At 47.2% G+C, this 12,503-nt stretch overlaps 1 protein-coding gene and 2 non-coding genes across 3 annotated transcripts in view; all 3 read left to right on the top strand.

Annotated features, from left to right (window-relative positions):
• The first annotated feature begins 8,824 nt into the window (after positions 1-8,824).
• TRNAN-GUU (transfer RNA asparagine (anticodon GUU)) lies at positions 8,825-8,896 on the top strand. Its single transcript has one exon. It is a non-coding gene; the product is annotated as a tRNA-Asn (tRNA).
• Positions 8,893-12,503, top strand: part of LOC130134650 (NADH-ubiquinone oxidoreductase chain 2) — a 6,356-nt gene continuing 2,745 nt past the window's right edge. Inside the window, exon 1 of the mRNA XM_056307943.1 lies at positions 8,893-12,503. This exon is cut by the window's right edge and continues 2,745 nt beyond it. The gene's annotated coding sequence lies outside the window, so the exon portion shown is untranslated.
• On the top strand, positions 9,906-9,988 carry TRNAY-GUA (transfer RNA tyrosine (anticodon GUA)). The gene has a single exon. It is a non-coding gene; the product is annotated as a tRNA-Tyr (tRNA).

The raw sequence follows: 12,503 nt of genomic DNA on the forward strand, positions 1-12,503 counted from the left end.
AAAGCACACCCCTCTATTTATTCTCACAAGAAGAAGAGATAGTGGAATGGACCCTTTTATCATGCCAGCGGGGGAAAGAAAAGAGGCCCACTACGAGAGGAGAGAGTGATTTAGCTGCTAACAAGCGCAGGTTTTTCATGAAATGAATGGTTATTCATTCGGGAAAGGTCTGTTGATTAGGAGGTTATACATAGTATACAAAAGGAAACCCGGGGGCGAATTCAACCTGGGCTCCGTTCGAAGAGACGAATAATGGTCCTTCTCCCTCACATGCTCCTTCCCATGAGCAACTCGGTTGCCTTCGTGAACGAGAACGCTGATCACCCTCACGCGGGAAGATGAACATTGAAAGGGCTGAAAGGGTAGCGACGGGATGTAGATGTTGATTTTTGAGGTCGCGTACTTTAGTTATAATGCCTTCGACACGGTTGAGGCTTCTACTTTTCTTTGGTCCCAACATGACCGCCCAAGCGTAAGGACCGCAGAAGGTACGGCCGGAGAATTCATCTCCAAGTCAACAGCATGTCGGGCAGGTCAAAGGTGATCCTCCAATCCGGGGATAATCGAGAGGAACCTAAGCGAGGCCGATGAGTGATACGAACAAAGGGGCTCCAGAAGTAATTGGCGGGACCATCGATTCTTCGGACTTCAGCTGAAAGACCTAGGAGATTAGACAGTATGGAACCGGAGCCAAGAGCTACACATATGCATGGGTGTACCCTCAACTCCTGTGTTGACGTGCTCCTGTGTTGGCGTGAGGGGATTGGGGAATCATAGAGGGCGGATTACCAACTTTTCCCAAAAGGTGAGGTGGTCAGTCCTACTCCCTCGAGTGTCTTTGCAGTTAGCAGCGGAAAGAGATAATTCCCTCTACAGTGACGGTACGAAATCGATCGGAGACTAGGATACGAATCAGTTCGTTTGACCTGTCCTTTCGATTGCTAAACATCATCGGATAAGATAAAAGGGCAGCGAAGGCTACGCTACGGTCGGAGATTCATGCCAGGTCCCCGAAGGGCAGGCGCGTAGGGTAAATAGTGAATAAAAAGCTGCGTGTGAATCCCATCTAGAGCTCCTTCCTACTTACTCTATTAGTTTAATTGCGGCTACTTGGCCTATTGGGAGCTTTCGGAAGTCACTTTGCAGGTCAAGACCGTAGGAAGAGGGAAGAAGACGGGAGAAGACCTTATTTAGATGGATTGGTAGCGCAGGTGGCCCTCTAGAATGGAGTTCGGGCAGTGCTCTCACTTACGGGAAATGAGGGGGGGTCGCAGACTAACCACTTTGGCAGTTCACGGCGGAAAGAACCATTCAAAAATCTGGGGATACTGAGAGAGCAAATCGAGGGCGATGAGTGATGCGAAGGAGAAAAGGCTTATGATGTGATTAAGGACCTTCTTAGACAAGGAGATTTGTCTTAGCGCGTATGTTAAGCCTAGGCCTACTACTCTTTCTGGGCTGATAATTGAGGGAAAATGAAATGGAGATGGAGATTGTTTGCTCTTAATTTAGAATCCTTTCCATGCTGGAGCATGGGGAAGTTTCAGTTTTATTTTCCCTATCTCGTTCAAGCGCTGCTGCTGCTCCCCGCTGAAAGTTTTTAGACAATGAAGCGGCTTCGAAATTTTACTTGTCCAAGAGCGCCTGTACTCTTGCTCCTATAACCCATGTACGACCATTCTAACAGCTAGCCGATGCGGCCTCTTCCCATTCGGGTGTCTCTACTGATTTTAGTGCTCTGAAAAAGAAGTGGTTTGATTCAACGTCGGCATCAAATCAAATCTAAGGCTGTTTAGCTCTTTGTCCGAGGACGATCTCCTAATTGCTAGTACGAATCAAGGGCCAAAGTCCGAACTCATGATTTGACGGAAGCTGTTCGACTTAAAGAAAGGCTGATCTCCTAACTCGACTAAAAAAGAATGGACGTACTCTCTGCCCCCAGCAAAAGCAAAGGACTTCGTTGGAAGAATAAAAACCTCAACTCGATCAAAGAACTGAAACCCACGATGAATGGGTTTCCTGCTGTGACCAATTTAGAAGGCTTAGCCTCTGAAAGACGGAGAATGCACCAAACGAGAAAGAATATGTATACCACGTCATGAACGAACTGAACTAAAACCTACCCTTATGTTTATCCCTCACTCAATTATCAGGATAAAATAAGCAAAAATGCAACATAGGAAGGTTATGATCTTGCTTTCTTTCTTTTTTTCGGGTTTTTTCTGCTTTTGCCCGAAACTTCCCCCGTATGTACGAGCAATAAATAAAGAAAAAAAGCAATCCTCGCTATGCAAGCTCAGTAGGGATATCGCGCTCTGAGCCGATGCCCAGCCCGTTGAAAAGATCGTACTGTGTTTCAACTTAAAAAGAAAGGAAAAAAAAAAATAGAAAACACTCTTTATTTTATCAAGGTGTGGCTTGGTAACCGGTAGGTCGTCGAACTTCGGTGGAAGACTTTCCGCGAGACTGCATTCCTTCCTTATTAGTGGCTAAAAAAGGGAAGAATCCAGAAGACACTAACGTAAATGAAATGAAAGGCTATTTTATTGGTCTTTTTTACTTTTTTATCATAAACTAACCAGGTTTGTCGTATTCTTGGATCGAGAGTAAGCACTAGTGATAGGACACGAATCGGGGAGAAATGTTTCGTTTTTTTTTTTACTATTACTAAAAGTAGAGCTATCGTCGTTAGGAATCAATGTCGGAGAATGCCGGGTTTAAACTCCTCCCTTATAGTTACCGCCCCATGGGTCCTTCAAACAGACTTTTTTCGATTCGGAGATATGATATATGATCTAACTTCTATTCTTTTTTGCAGGTGGTCTCGTACGGCTGCTTTTATAAGTGAAATTTTAGAATAGGATTCCTGATTCAATTGAAAGTGTTACTCTTGATTCAATTAACCCAAAGCAGGAACTTTTTTTCTTCGTCTTTGACATCACTCTTCTATCTTTTTAGTAAGGTTTTAAACCTTCCTCTATAAAGGCTTTCACTTCCATGTCATTCCATCGAGGATAAAAAATTCCTAAAGCTTCGAAGTCAATCCACCTTCCTTCCGGCTAGCAGCAATAAAAATCTCCCTCCTCAAAGCGGATCGGTGTCACTATGCTTAACACATGGCCTTCTCAATCCTTCTTCACCACGGCCGAGGAAAGGGTTGTTGTTTGAATATCTAGGTAGCAGATAGAAAAATCACCTGCTTCGAGGAGCGTAACCTTTGATTCTTTTTCTTTTGAATCATAGCTAGAAATTCCATTCTTTCTCATTCACTCGGTTGGCTAAGAAGCGATCTGACTCTTAGATAATAACTCGAGTCAAGACAGTGAACCACCATCCATTCCGAAGAGAGCCTGGGGTCATCCGCTTAAACCAACCCTTGGCTTGGTGTTCATTTCAGCACTAAAAGGGTAACTCGCACGTAAATCAATTCCATTGCCTATTCTATTAGGACTATTAGACCAAGCCCATTTTAGAGAGAAGGCCTGACGGAGCAGAGCCTTTGAAGCAAAAAATTCCTCAATTAGCAGTCGTTAGGCCGAAAAATGGTAAAGTAAAGGATGGTAGTATAGAGAGGATATCAAAGCCAAAGAACGAGGTTCAAAGAGGGAGTAGAAGGAAGAGTCGAGGGTAGTGTACTTTAACTTTTCTTTTATCCTCTCTCACACTCGTGTATCTCACCACACATCAAAGCAAGGAAGCATTCTTACTCTTACATGGAAGGGTCCTATCCTCTCAATCAGGTATGGAATTTCATGCTAGTAGATGTATGCATGCTTTTAAATTGGAGAGCACTTTTTCTGTTTTATGTTTTTCAACTTAGAAAAAGATCCAGTCCAGCTTAGCTCCGAGAGTCTGTTATGTATTAGGTATGATGGGTGGAACGGAACAAGCTCAGAGGGAGGTGCGCCACAACACAAGAAAGTCTACCACTGCAAGTCTCACATGCAAAGATCAAGGCACCCACCCTGTCTCGTGAAATATCTGGTCTATTTTCATGATCGGTTAATGATTCCAGTCTGCGGGTGTAATGCCCGAGTCCCTCGCGGACAATCTTGTGTGTCTGGGCAGCTGCAGATGTGCCCCTCTTCTTGTGCGTGAGCTTTCCTTCCATTATCTTTCCCCTGGTTTTCCCTTAGTTGAGTAAGGGAAGGTTAGCCATCTTTGTCTCGTCCGTATGGTTAGTGGCAGCGTATGAAGGTGAGCCTGCCCTGCGTAAGGAAGGCTGAAGTTTAGAAAATGAGCATCCAATCCATCGATAGTCTCTGCTAAGACGATCCTCCTTGGGTTGTGTCCATCTCTCAATTGGTTAATCACATGTACTAACAGGATCTCGTGAATCCCAATTGCGAGCAGCAGCTCAACTCATGTTCTCATTCACTGCCACGCGGCGGAGACAGTAGAGAGGCTCCAATCCCATCGCTGAAAGCACATCTCGATCAGGATGAGAAAGAGCATCCATCATGTCCCAAAGTTCGCGATCAAAGTCAAGAGGAGTCACAGCATAGAAAGGCGGGCATCTTACTTAGTTGCTCGACCACATTGGACTCAATCTTATTGATAATAATCCCTATCAATAATAGGCCGGAATGGTGGGTTTGGAACCCTACTTCAATGGAATGCGAATCCATTCGGCTGCTTCCTTTTCTTTCTCTTTCCCCGAACCGATGACTCGCTTGTTCAGTACTGCTAACTATTATAGGAGGATGCCGTCCCCTCGGGACTACTAGTAGCTTCGGTTGTTGAATCTCGTGCAAGTTAGGTTGTGGTTGTATTGGCTGCAAGCGGAACGTAGGCGCTTTAGGTGTGTGTTGACCATGCACTCTCGCGTCATGTAATGTCGTATGTATGATAGAGGTGGTGTGGTGATTGACCTCAATGTTAATGGTTATCCCCAAGGTTCAACGAATGAATGAAGCTATGATCGTACCCGGATAGAGATGATGGTCTTCCTCTGATGTCTCCAAGCCGGCCAACATAGAATAGATAGGCGAAGCAGCCAATAGGAGTCTGTTCTCGCCTATCGATAGATAGCAAGTTGCTTCCAAGCTCAAACCATTTGAAACTGAATTGCTACTTTCTTCTTGTTATTGATAGAGTGGTATTCTCCGCCCCTGTCAAATAAAGTAGAGGGAGAGAACTGGAAGAGAGAAGGAAAAAGAGCAAAGGATTTCAAAAAAGTCTAATGGGAGAAGAATGGCTGACACGTTGACTGCCTTAGAGACTATAAAATCAATATAACCCAAGCGGTCTAACTCCCGGGGCGGACCCCAACCGAAAGGCGCTAGACGGACTAACGGCAAGCGAGATAAAGAAAGCAGCTGGCCCTATGTGTAAAACCTTGCCGCGGGAGAGTCTTTCTCCAATGAGAATAAAGAAAGTTTTTGGGCAAGACAAGAAAGGAACTCGCCCTTTGACACCAACCAAGGGAGTTGAGCTGATTGCTGGCGATGACTTGGTGAAGGGAATCTATGAGAGAAGGTTCTCGAACCGGGTTCCGACCGAATAGAGCGCGGAGCCAACGAGTTCAGTCGAACAGCGTAAGGAGTCTAAGGGCGGGATCAAGCTTGAAAGGAATGGACGGGCGTAGGCTTCATAGTGAACGCAGACCCCCCTGCAACCTTCTAGATATGAGATCAATGACTTAAAAGACAGATGCCGAGAGAAACTGTTAGACTTCTTTTTTTTTATTGCGTTGCGAAAAGAGATCGAAGACGAAGATTTTCTGACGCAGTGCGGGCACTGGATGGAAAAGACAGAGAAGGGAAGAACCCACCGGAAGGGCATACCTCAAGGAGCACCAATCTCCCCCGGCAAACATCTATCTGCACGAAGCCGGATAGAAAGAAAGATGCAGGAAAGGAAAATGAAATATGAAATAAGAAATATGCTTTGGGAGTGTGAGATAGGCGGACGGGGAGTACGCAGCCGAACAAGCGCAGGGGCTTACAGCAGTGATAGCTGAACTAACCAGATGGGCCGCCCAAAACCTGGAGCTGACATTTCAATCGGAAATCAACGTCGGATCCCGGCTATCCGAAAAAGGCAGACTGAAGCGTAGGATCACAAAATGCAAGACAACAGGGGGCGAACCAAGCCCTTGCGCGAAGGAAGAAGCGAATCAATCAGAATGGAGACAGGGAGGAGAGGCGAAAGAGAGATTTTCGAGCCTGCAAGCAGCAAGTAACAACGGCTGAAAAGCCGTTGCGCGCTAGCTTGTAGTTTAGGGGTATATATAGTAGGGGTGCCCCTTTCGAAAACTTTATATATATAAGGTAAGCTTTTTGGAACCCTAGTTTTGGAGTTTTCCCCAACCTATACCTTACTAAGCTTACCTTTTTGCATCGCACTGCCGCATAAACAATGGATCCGCTGGGCTGGATGAGCAACCTTCTATCTGGCCTCTGTACCAGTAGTGGAGTGGCTTGCTACTTTCAATCAGAAAAGGAAGATTGAGCAAGGCAAGGGAGAAAGAAGTGGTCCCCTCTTCTCTGGTAACCCGCCGCCGGTCATATAGAGCGCTCCGCCCGCCACCGCATATGTAGAAAAAGAGGGAGCGGGGACGGAAGAACAATCATTTTACTTTGGCACATGAGGTGGCGGGTTTGGCTAGGTAACATAATGGAAATGTATCGGACTGCAAATCCTGGAATGACGGTTCGACCCCGTCCTTGGCCTCGGGGAGTGGCGAGCAGCACGGAACTTGAAATAATCAAATGGCATAACATAAGAGGGCTTTCCTTTGTTAGAAATCCACAGACAACATTCTGGAACTTCCAAACCAAAGAAATGCAACATGAGAAGGATCTTTTTACGTTACGCTTCAATAGAATGAATTCGGTAAGGGTAGAATACGCCCCATGGTCGATCGAAGGTCCTGTGCCACTTGAACTCAAAGGCTATACGCCCCTTCAATCCATCTTTGTCCAGCCAGCTCATAACAAAATGTTAGACCAGGCTGACACAACCGAATTGGTTGAGGAAAAGGAAAGCCCAGCGACCAAGCACTCCCGCCCCCAAAAGCGGAGACCGAACAACCGCCAGGTTGTCGAGGACACGTCTGAAGAGTAGGCCGGCGCCCTCTAAGTTGACCACCCTACCCACTAATGGACTTAGAGGGGGGCAGGCGAACGGGAACCGACCGAGAACCCGAACCACTTGACTGACTGACCCCTTCATAGTCCATTCATTAGGGTCGGGGATGGATGGAACCAATTAGAAGTGCAAATCGCGCAAGCGAAGCCGGGAAAGGGGCCGCAGCGCAACGACTAGGACTCGTGTCGGAGGAGTTTTGAGCGTGAGCTACCACTCATGCAGCGACAAGGACCCGCAACTCTCGAAGGGGCCACCAACCGCCCGAATCACTGTAGCAAACCCTCCCTTTACTCAATGGATAGCGCTTATCCTCTTTCAATAAAAAAAATGAGAAATGGGGGAGAAAGAAAAGAAAGAGAGAAAGAGGTCTTTATTGAAGAGGCTTTGCACCTGAAATAGGACTAATGAAGATCCGGGTCTGGGCTTTCAAAAAGATGAAGATGCAAAGGGTAAAGAGAAAGTCTTTTGAACAACCAACCTGACATAAGGATTCTAGCTCGCCCACTTAGAGCAGATGGAGATTCTCGGACGGGGAAAAGCGGCACTCGACATCTATTAAACAACACCAAGAACAAAGCCATACCATGCCCTCGGGAGAAAGTAGTGATGATTGCCATGAATGCTGCCCTCGAGGACGTGTACAAGAAGGTCTTTGCCGATTCCTATCAACATGGTGCGCCTCTCAGTAGAGGGGCGTGAAAAGGCCGTGGAGACTTTGACCGAATGAATAGGGATAGGGATCAATTGATAGACATTTTTTTTGAGGAAGAGAATCCAATCTAGGATGAATGCTTTTTTCGTTCGCTATGTGCTGACTGGATGCGTACTCGCGTGATCGATCGATGGACGGGGGAATTGCGTGAATGCCGAGACCGGCCTAACCTAAAGTAAAGGCTCTTCCCTTTCCCTCTCTTGATGGCGAATCTTGATTGACTCAGACTAGGAACCAATTCGGAGAAACAAGAAGCATGAGATGATATAGGCGGCGGAAAAATTTCCGATAGCGAATTACTTGACTCGATGGATGGATGGAGGGAGGGCCCTCCAACTCAAGCACGAAATCAATGTTGACTCAACAATCATCGAGAGAGGCACCACCAAGCGAGATCGAGACCAGCACCTTGTATAGGTTGGGTTCCAAACCTGCGCTTCTTTTCTTCAAATATCCCAATAAAGGTAGGGGCTTCCAAGCTTGACTAACAAGCGAGAAAGTTTACTTTGAGAAAGAAGGGGGGCGCGCTAGCTGCAATCAAAGGTTAGCGCTAACGAGCAAGAAGAGGCCCCTGACTATAGATAGGGCGCTAGCAACCTAATAAGTTAGGGCTTTTTCAGCTGGATCGGAATCGATTCTATGATTGAATAGCAGAAGTGCTACTTAGTAGTAGAAACTCGGAGAGACAGACAGAGAGGGGACTCTATCATACCTGCTCACTCCTAGGATGAGAAGTAGGTCCCTTGTTTTTGGCAGGAATAGTTCCAACCTTTGTTGCATCTCGGTAGAGTGAGTCTACTTAGCGAACTGGCAGGACGCGGAGATCGATTGATCAATATGAATCTCAAGAGTGGATGGTTGACCGCCGCCGCCTTGTCCTGGAGGCTCTCCGGCCGGGGAGGGGCTTGCTCTCGTAACCTTATCTCCCGGTGTATGTGAAAAAGAAAGAGTGACGAACCCATTTTTGTTCGGTCATAGGTTGGTCCAAAGAACGAGAGTCGGCTTACTTAAGTCCCTTGTTCCTCAGTAGCTCAGTGGTAGAGCGGTCGGCTGTTAACTGACTGGTCGTAGGTTCAAATCCTACTTGGGGAGATTTGTTAGTTATCGCTTTTCTGACCTAGCGACCCCTGTCCTTCTCCTTAGTTTCTAAACTAGCAGAATCGTGGGACATCCAAAGTGGGAAGTTGATTGTTGGTTTTTTTTATTCTCTCGTATAGGTGAACTTGGTTCGTTCAATTCTTAGGGAGAAGAAGGATCCACTGGGAATGAATGGGAAGACTGGAGTAGTATCTTCATTAGCCGGAAGGAATTTCTTTCTACTAGCGTCATTCGAAGAAGGAACAAGAAAAGGGTTACTGTTTAGGTAGGATAGATAGATGTAGTCCAATGGCTAAAGCTCTGCCAGCTTCTTGTAGACTGAACTCTCTTCTTTTTAGGCTTCGAGTTGTTTTTTTTTAGGTGGGATGGTCGAATTTTTCTTCGCCACTAGTGGCAACGAAGTTCTTGGTAATTAACAAGGGGGGAAGGAAAGGAAGATCTCCACTCATTTCATTCATTCAGTGCCTGCGGTGAGGCGCGACCCACAACAAACGAAGGGGGAAAGCTTGCTTGCTGTAGCCCTATTTTAGTAGACTAGGCTTGGTAAGCGTAAGCTATTGTTGTAGGCTCGAGAAGGGTAGGCTCGCAGCTTCGCTCAGCAGAAGAGCCTTGACTTGAGATTCTATTAGTCAAGCGCTAGCGCCCAACAACCTATGGGCTTTGAAGGGATAGGGGAAGGGAAGAAAACAAAGATGGTCACTCCTTTTAGGAACATGGCTCGTTCATTCACTTGCTCATGAACTCGCAGCTTAGCCAGAAGCGACGAAGGGGGGGCTGGGGAAGGCCGACGACTACATGAGGGGGAAGCTGTCTACGAAGCTTTGCCCCTTGCTTTACAGAGATTCTTTTATTATAAACTTACTAAATGACTAGATTCTCTCGGAACGCTAGCTAAGCTAATAAATAGTATTAGTTCCCTTCAATCAAATCAAGTTTTTTTTGATTGATTCAGGGCGGCGCCCTCCTTCTTAGAACCCATTGAGGGGGGCCTCGGCCCGGGAAGGGGAGAGTGGCCGAGTGGTCAAAAGCGACAGACTGTAAATCTGTTGAAGTTTTTCTACGTAGGTTCGAATCCTGCCTCTCCCACTTGTTTGTTGTAGACTTCAGAGAAGAGAAAGGAGGCATTCGTCAGCGTAGGAAGGCCAACCGAGCAAAGCTCTTTCTTTTTTTTTGGCCATTCCATGAAGTGAAATTGTATCGTATGTTAGTTAGAAAGGTTGGCGAACTACTACGATCTATAGACATATCCAATCCCAACGAGAATAGAAGCGAGTCGCTTCCGGCTTGGCTTGTAGTCATAGTCTTTTAGCTTATGTAGTGGTCGGCCTTCCTACACGCACGCGCCCGCCAGAATGCCTCCTTGGTTCTGGACGAAGCCAAGCTGATACATACGATAGGCGGAGGAAAAACCGCCCATTTCATAGCGCCTGGGAAAGGCAAGTTTGATCGAGGATTGGAGAGGAGAGGTGGAAGAAAAGGCTCGGGATGGATTTAGGAGTCTTTGTGCGAGCCGTATGCGGTGAGAGTCGCACGTACGGTAACGAGGGGGGTTCGCGTCTATACGTGTAGTGTGGTGGTTGGGCCTACCCACCCTATTTGTTCCATGATCTATGGGTCTACTGGAGCTACCCACTTCGATCAATTAGCCAAGATTTTGACCGGATACGAAATCACTGGTGCTCGATCTAGTGGTATTTTTATGGGGATTCTATTTATCGCTGTAGGATTCCTATTCAAGATCACTGCAGTTCCTTTTCGGGCGGCTGTAGGACGGACGGCCGCCTATAGGTGGTAGGGTAGGGTGGGTGGTACCGCTCAGATTGCGGCCAATCTTCCTAACCGCGCGCGGGCCGGGCTTAGAGCGCGTGAAACTCATCACTACCTCGTAAGGGCGTTGAGACCATAGCATGTTACACGAAAGCGCCGCTTTCTCTGTAGTGTTGTCACACAGCTGCCCGCCTAGAAGAGCCACTCGCTCTGTAGTGTTGTCACACAAGATAAGCACGACGCCCGCCTGCTGGCCGGGCGAATCGAAGTTCTCTTCCGGTCAACTGTCCACCCAGTCAAGTGCAAAAAACACAGTAGAATCACGCAACGCACGCTGCTGGTGTGCTTCCTGCCCGCGAGGAAAGAAGAGCGACAAGGTTCAGTTCAGATTTGACTGTTTGCAGCATGGGAGCGGATTACCCAAAAAATCCCTGGGAACAATGAAAAAAAAGATATCTCGGTAACGAAAACTATAGGGGGCTGTATTGGCGAGATCCAACGGTGAACAGCTGCCAAAAAGAAAAACCGCCTGGAAGTCCGAGGACCTTTAGTACCGTACCCTACCCCCGAACCAGCAGCCTTCGCGCCAAGCAAGACCGCCCTTGTCCCTTTCCTTTCTCCATTCCGCCTCCTTCTTTGCTTTGTTTCAATAGAGTCTAAGGCAAAGCAAAATGCCTACTTTACGATTGGATTCAGTCAGCGTCACGACATAATCAAAGGAGTGACGCTTTGGTTACCGGCGAACGCTTCGAAAGGCGACCCTCTCGAGTTTCCGGCTCTTTCCTAGATTGAAGTAGCCTTTCGTCGCCCTACCAAACGAAAGAAGTCACTATCAAAAAGCTCGCCCTACTGAAGTACAAAAGGTGCGCTCCGCCCGGTGACTAAGAAAGAAATGGGTTTGCGCTTGAATGGAAGTGATGAGGTCGCAAAGAGGGAAGTAGGGCTCCTATTGACTCAAGGTTGGTTCTTCGGTTTCCTTTAGAAGAAAGTAGCTATGAAGCCCCTACTACAACCTTTGTCAGATTCAAAAGGCGAACAGCCCCCCCCAAAAAAAAAAAAAAAAAGATATCTCGTTCATCTATCTCTTGTCTATCTCTCATGGATTCTATCTATGAAAAAGTAAAAAGACTTCGTTTTTGGGTTCCCCGAAAGCCCCGAATGGATTAGATCCTTTCTGCCAACGAAATGAACGCGGAGCCCGTTCCGAATGCTTCTCCGATCCGGAAGTTATCGCGAAGAGAATAAGATGCTGCTCCCACTCCCTCTGTCTTTTCTCGCTTTGCTAATCTTCCCCTCTAAGACGGGCCGGGAGGCGGCGGGCGCGGGAGGAAGAAACCCAAGAGAAGAGCGTCTTGTCTTTTCTTAGGTCCTTTTTTTGTCATCCCTGCTGCTTTCCAGATTTTGTATTGGACGCATGGCGTAGCTAGGACCTTCAAATCATGTTTGAGCCTCTGTTCAAACCAAACAAACTCACCCCTGAATAAGGCTGGAAAGAATGCCCGCCAAGTTCAGAGTTGGGAATGCTTTCCCCAACCAAACAAGGAAAGGCTCGACGAAGGGAGGGGGATGCGGCGGGGGAAGGAAAACGCTTTCGGAGATCGAGATTGGATTTTTTTTTCATTGAAAACGAAGAAGGCTGAGGATGGGCTACGGTGCGTCTTATCGGAAGGGAACACGCTTTTTCGACCGCGGTCGTATGATTGCCGGGCCCTCTCCTCGTTCCGCCCGCTGGCCTATTGGGATAGCCGCCTTCGGGCTTTGCCTGCCCTTTCTTTTCTAATCTAATAAAGAATTCCGGCTCGGCCCGGGAAAGCGCTGGCAACAAAAGAAAGGA

The sequence above is a fragment of the Syzygium oleosum genome, unplaced genomic scaffold (genome assembly GCF_021117445.2).
Source record: "Syzygium oleosum isolate NSW1041296 unplaced genomic scaffold, Sole_v2.1 Sole_v2.63, whole genome shotgun sequence".
Classification (NCBI taxonomy): Eukaryota; Viridiplantae; Streptophyta; class Magnoliopsida; order Myrtales; family Myrtaceae; genus Syzygium; species Syzygium oleosum.